We start from the raw sequence: 6,644 nt of genomic DNA on the forward strand, positions 1-6,644 counted from the left end.
TGTTTTTATTACCGCAGCTTTGTGGTATAGTCTGAAGTCGGGGAGTGCAATTCCTCCAGCTCCATTTTTCTTTCACAAGACTGTTTTGGCTAGTTGGTTTTTGTTTTATGTTTCCACACAAATGTAAATGTTTTGTGTTCTAGTTTTGTGGAATAAGCAATGCCACTGGTCATTAGATATGGGTTGCCTTGGTTGCTCTAGGTAGTGCAGGCATCTCAGCCTCAGTGCTTCTCCCCATCCAAGTACACGCTCTGTCTTTTCAGCTGTGTGTCAGCTTGAGTTTCCACCATTAGCATCTTCTAGTTTTCAGAGTAGAGGTCTTTTGTCTCCTTGGTAGGTTTCTTTTTTTTGTTGTTGTTTTGTCAACTTAAAGCAGGTAAAATTAGTAATCAGAACAAAATGGGATTAACTAGGAAAAACTGAACATAAGAGATACTTTACAGGATAATATATCCTTTTCATGTTGATTATTTTGGCCAGGTTTAACACAGGTGATTATTCTTCAGTCTTCTGAGTTTAAATTGTTCAGGTAGCTGTAAAGTATGAAAGTATAGACAAATACACATAAGCAGCTTACTGATCTTCCATGATATGTTCAGCACTCCTCACTAGCAGTTCATAACTCAGTCAGCAAATGTGCAGTGAACAGTGTGCCCTGAAACAGCACTCCCACTGGTCCTTGCACCTCTATTCACAGCGCACTGTCTCGTATGATTTGTGTGTCTAATTTTCCCTGAATAATTTGCACCTTTAGCATATCTGAGAAGTGATCAAGGGAGCCCAGTCTACTAAGAGACACTACATTGTCTATGTTCCCAGACTTTGTGGTCACCAGTATTTTATTTTTTATAAGATTCACCTACTGTAAGTCTTATAAACATTTTTGCCATTTACATTATACCAAGAAAAAAAGGAATACTAAAAGTGAGATAATGGAAGAACAAAACCAGATTTCTTTCACTTTCAAATGATTCTACACCAAAACATTTTCCTTAGATGATTTTAATCAATAGATGGAAGGCTCTTTAGATGGTACTCAGAATACATTACAGATTTTAGAACCGGTCTCACTCACAGTGATCTCAGATCACAGTGTAGAGGTGCAACAGTCGTGTCAGGGCTTCTTAATTATTCAAGGGGATAAAGATCTTCTTCAAGTATGGGTAGAAATGAAATCCTTCTATAGGATTAATCTCTAAGAGCTATTTTCCTTTGTAGACTACAATATTATGGTTGGTTTCATACTTTTACTTTATAAAGAACTCCCACAGGAAGAAATTTCTGGAGGTTTTCCCAGGTATAAATGTCTACATTTTCTTTTGTGCTTACAATGTCTGTAAAATATGGCACGTCCAGACCCAGATACTTAATGGTCAAGGGGCTTCATAATTGCCTCTTCCATATACTCTTGGAGGTCAGGCAAATTCATGACCATTCCTGTAACAGAACCAATTTCTCCATGTACTGTCACCACAACTTTATTGGTAATTAAGCACCCCACTCCAGTACTCTTGCTTGGAAAATCCCTCGGACGGAGGAGCCTGGTGGGCTGCCGTCTATGGGGTCACACAGAGTCGGACACGACTGAAGCGACTTAGCAGCAGCAGCAGCAGCAGCCTACATCTTGGTAACTCTTTTAATAAAATAAAATGAAGGAAAATAATACACAGAATCTTTTTCATATTTTAAGGAAGTCTACCGTGGATAGATTTCTCATGAAAGGGGCTTTTTAGGTAGTAAGCAGGCCCATCTCACTGGGGTCCCGACCGTCGCCGAGTTGCAATCGCACACACTGGAGCCTGCGATGGGGGCAGGTGGCTGCGACCGGTGCACTAAGCGCAGGCGGCTGCAAAGCATGGCTGAGAGGAGCTACCCCACGTCCGATGTCGGGGCAGAAGCCAGGAGGACCCCATGCCCAAAGGGCAGCGGCCAAGAGGAGTTACCCCACGTCCGAGGTCAGGGGCAGCGGCCGAGAGTGCCAGGCTGCGACGGCGCAGGAACAGCCGGGAGCAGCCACCCCGCGACTGAGGCCAGGGGCGGTGGCCAGGAGGAGCCACCCCATGTCCAAGGAGTGGTGGCTGCACGGGCACAGGAGGGCCTAGAGAAGCCATCCCACATTGAAGGTCAGGAAGGGTGGCGGTGAGGAGATACCCCTCATCCAAGGTAAGGAGCAGCAGCTACGCTTTGCTGGAGGAGCCGTGAAGAGATACCCCACGCCCAAGGTAAGAGAAACCCAAGTAAGATGGTGGGTGCTGCAAGAGGGCATCAGAGGGCAGACACACTGAAACCATACTCACAGAAAACTAGTCAATCTAATCACACTAGGACCACAGCCTTGTCTAACTCAATGAAACTAAGCCATCAGTTCAGTTCGGTTCAGTTGCTCAGCCGTGTCCGACTCTTTGCGACCCCATGAATCGTGGCACTCCAGGCCTCCCTGTCCATCACCAACTCCTGGAGCTCACTCAGACTCACCTCCATCGAGTCAGTGATGCCATCCAGCTGTCTCATCCTCTGTCGTCCTCTTCTCCTCCTGCCCCCAATCCCTCCCAGCATCAGAATCTTTTTCAATGAGTCAACTCTTCTCATGAGGTGGCCAAAGTACTGGAGTTTCAGCTTTAGTATCATTCCTTCCAAAGAAATCCCAGGGCTGATCTCCTTCAGAATGGACTGGTTGGATCTCCTTGCAGTCCAAGGGACTCTCAAGAGTCTTCTCCAACACCACAGTTCAAAAGCATCAATTTGGGGCAACCCAAGACGGGTGGGTCATGGTGGAGAGGTCTGACAGGATGTGGTCCATTGGAGAAGGGAATGCCAAGCCACTTCAGTATTCTTGCCTTGAGAACCCCATGAACAGTATGAAAAGGCAAAATGATAGGATACTGAAAGAGGAACTCCCCAGGTCAGTATGTGCCCAATATGCTACTGGAGATCAGTGGAGAAATAACTCCAGAAAGAATGAAGGGATGGAGCCAAAGCAAAAACAATACCCAGCTGTGGATGTGACTGGTGATAGAAGCATGGTCTGATGCTGTAAAGAGCAATATTGCATAGGAACCTGGAATGTCAGGTCCATGAATCAAGGCAAATTGGAAGTGGTCAAACGAGAGATGGCAAGAGTGAATGTCGACATTCTAGGAATCAGCAAACTAAAATGGACTGGAATGGGTGGATTTAACTCAGATGACCATTATATCTACTACTGCGGGCAGGAATCCCTTAGAAGAAATGGAGTAGCCATCATGGTCAACAAGACAGTCTGAAATGCAGTACTTGGATGCAATCTCAAAAACGACAGAATGATCTCTGTTCATCTCCAAGGCAAACCATTCAATATCACAGTAATCCAAGTCTATGCCCCAACCAGTAACGCTGAAGAAGCTGAACGGTTCTATGAAGATCTACAGGACCTTCTAGAACTAACACCCCCAAAAGATGTCCTTTTCATTATAGGGGGCTGGAATGCAAAAGTAGAAGTCAAGAAACACCTGGAGTAACAGGCAAATTTGGCCTGGGAATGCAGAATGAAGCAGGGTAAAGACTAATAGAGTTTTGCCAAGAAAATGCACTGGTCATAGCAAACACCCTCTTCCAACAACACAAGAGAAGACTCTACACATGGACATCACCAGATGGTCAACACCGAAATCAGATTGATTATATTCTTTGCAGCCAAAGATGGAGAAGCTCTATACAGTCAACAAAAACCAGACCAGGAGCTGACTGTGGCTCAGATCATGAACTCCTTATTACCAAATTCAGACTTACATTGAAGAAAGTAGGGAAAACTGCTAGACCATTCAGGTCTGACCTAAATCAAATCCCTTATGATTATACAGTGGAAGTGAGAAATAGATTTAAGGGCCTAGATCTGATAGATAGAGTGCATGGTGACCTATGGCATGAGCTTCGTGACATTGTACAGGAGACAGGGATCAAGACCATCCCCATGGAAAAGAAATGCAAAAAAGCAAAATGGCTGTCTGGGGAGGCCTTACAAATAGCTGTGAAAAGAAGAGAGGGGAAAAACAAGGGAGAAAAGGAAAGATATAAGCATCTGAATGCAGAGCTCCAAAGAATAGCAAGACGAGATAAGAAAGCCTTCTTCAGTGATCAATGCAAAGAAATAGAGGAAAACAAAAGAATGGGAAAGACTAGAGAGCTCTTCAAGAAAATTTAGAGATACCAAGGGAACATTTCATGCAAAAATGGGCTCGATAAAGGACAGAAATGGTCTGGACCTAACAGAAGCAGAAGATATTAAGAAGAGGTGGCAAGAATACATAGAAGAACTGTGCAAAAAAGATCTTCACAACCCATATAATCACGATGGTGTGATCACTCATCTAGAGCCAGACATCCTGGAATGTGAAGTCAAGTGGGCCTTAGGAAGCATCACTACGAACAAAGCTAGTGGAGGTGATGGAATTCCAGTAGAGCTATTTCAAATCCTGAAAGATGATGCTGTGAAAGTGTTGCACTCAATATGCCAGCAAGTTTGGAAAACTCAGCAGTGGCCACAGGACTGGAAAAGGTCCGTTTTCATTCCAATCCCAAAGAATGCTCAAACTACCACACAATTGCACTCATCTCACATGCTAGTAAAGTAATACTCAAAATTCTCCAAGCCAGGCTTCAGCAATACATGAACCGTGAACTTCCTGATGTTCAAGCTGGTTTTAGAAAAGGCAGAGGAACCAGAGATCAAATTGCCAACATCAGCTGGATCATGGAAAAAGCAAGAGAGTTCCAGAAAAACATCTATTTCTGCTTTATTGACTATGCCAAAGCCTTTGACTGTGTGGATCACAATAAACTGTGGAAAATTCTAAAAGAGATGGGAATACCAGACCACCTGATCTGCCTCTTGAGAAATCTGTATGCAGGTCAGGAAGCAACAGTTAGACCTGGACATGGAACAACAGACTGGTTCCAAATAGGAAAAGGAGTTCATCAAGGCTGTATATTGTCACCCTGCTTATTTAACTTCTATGCAGAGTACATCATGAGAAACACTGGACTGGAAGAAACACAAGCTGGAATCAAGATTGCTGGGAGAAATATCAATCACCTCATATAATGCAGATGACACCACCTTTATGGCAGAAAGTGAAGAGGAGCTAAAAAGCCTCTTGATGAAAGTGAAAGAGGAGAGTGAAAACGTTGGCTTAAAGCTCAACATTCAGAAAGTGAAGATCATGGCATCTGGTCCCATCACTTTATGGGAAATAGATGGGGAAACAGTAGAAACAGTGTCAGACTTTATTTTGGGGGGCTCCAAAATCACCGCAGATGGGGACTGCAGCCATGAAATTAAAAGATGCTTACTCCTTGGAAGGAAAGTTATGACCAACCTAGATAGCATATTCAAGAGCAGACATATTACTTTGCTGACTAAGGTCCGTCTAGTCAAGGCTATGGTTTTTCCTGTGGTCATGTATGGATGTGAGAGTTGGACTGTGAAGAAGGCTGAGTGCCGAAGAATTGATGCTTTTGAACTGTGGTGTTGGAGAAGACTCTTGAGAGTCCCTTGGACTGCAAGGAGATCCAACCAGTCCATTCTGAAGGAGATCAACCCTGGGATTTCTTTGGAAGGAATGATGCTAAAGCTGAAACTCCAGTACTTTGGCCACCTCATGCAAAGAGTTGACTCATTGGAAAAGACTCTGATGCTGGGAGGGACTGGGGGCAGGAGGAAAAGGGGATGACAGAGGATGAGACAGCTTGATGGCATCACTGACTCGATGGAGGTGAGTCTGAGTGAGCTCCAGGAGTTGGTGATGGACAGGGAGGCCTGGCGTGCTGCGATTCATGGGGTTGCAAAGAGTGGGACACGACTGAGCCACTGAACTGAACAGTGGATAGATAGAAACCAGTGTATTTGTTACTATTTTCTGTCTCATGTCTTTCTGGCATAAAGGAAATATATGATGAGATCATCTGTTTTAACTGTTCCACCTTTACTTGAAAGGTCTTCCTGGTGGCTCAGCTGGTAAAGAATACACCTTTGCATGAAGACACAAATGCGGGAGACATGGGTTCAATCCCTGTGTTGGGAAGACCCCTTGGAGAAGGGAACGGCTATTCACTCCAGTATTCTGGCCTGGAAAATTCCACAGACTCTTCCATGGGGTCGCACAGAGTGGGACACACTGAGCGACTCTCACTTCACCTCACTTACTTGAAAGTACGGTTGTTGTTGCACTTCCCGAATAGTTTCAAGTTTTCCTCATCACTCAGAGACGTGCTATGGGGGTGATGGGTCGTGCTGAAGAGGCACAGTGGGACACTTGTGCCCAAGGGCAAGGACCCAAGCCTGGGCCATTCATGGTTCCCATCCTCACACCCTGGCCAGCGTCTTAACCCCTGGCCTACCGCCAGGCTGGCATGGGCAGAGCCTCCCCATGGCTTCCTTAGGTAGGTTTAGTCCTAGATGTTTTCATCTTTTTAATGTAGTGGTAAATGGGATTGCTACCTAAGTTTTTCGTTCCTCTCTTTCGTTGTTAGTTTATAGAGATAACAACAGACGGCTCTGCATGAATTTAGTATCCTGCAACATTACCAAATTCATTGAGGAGTCCCCACGGCTTTCTGGTAGCATCGTTAGAAATTCCTACATGTAGAACCATGCTATCTGCAAAGGG

At 44.7% G+C, this 6,644-nt stretch overlaps 1 pseudogene; it reads right to left on the minus strand.

The window, feature by feature from the left end:
- Positions 1–1,202: 1,202 nt before the first annotated feature.
- On the minus strand, positions 1,203–6,329 carry LOC120880067 (annotated as a pseudogene).
- Between the last annotated feature and the right edge of the window lie 315 nt (positions 6,330–6,644).

Source organism: Oryx dammah, unplaced genomic scaffold (assembly GCF_014754425.2).
Source record: "Oryx dammah isolate SB20612 unplaced genomic scaffold, SCBI_Odam_1.1 HiC_scaffold_21, whole genome shotgun sequence".
In the NCBI taxonomy this organism is placed as follows: domain Eukaryota; kingdom Metazoa; phylum Chordata; class Mammalia; order Artiodactyla; family Bovidae; genus Oryx; species Oryx dammah.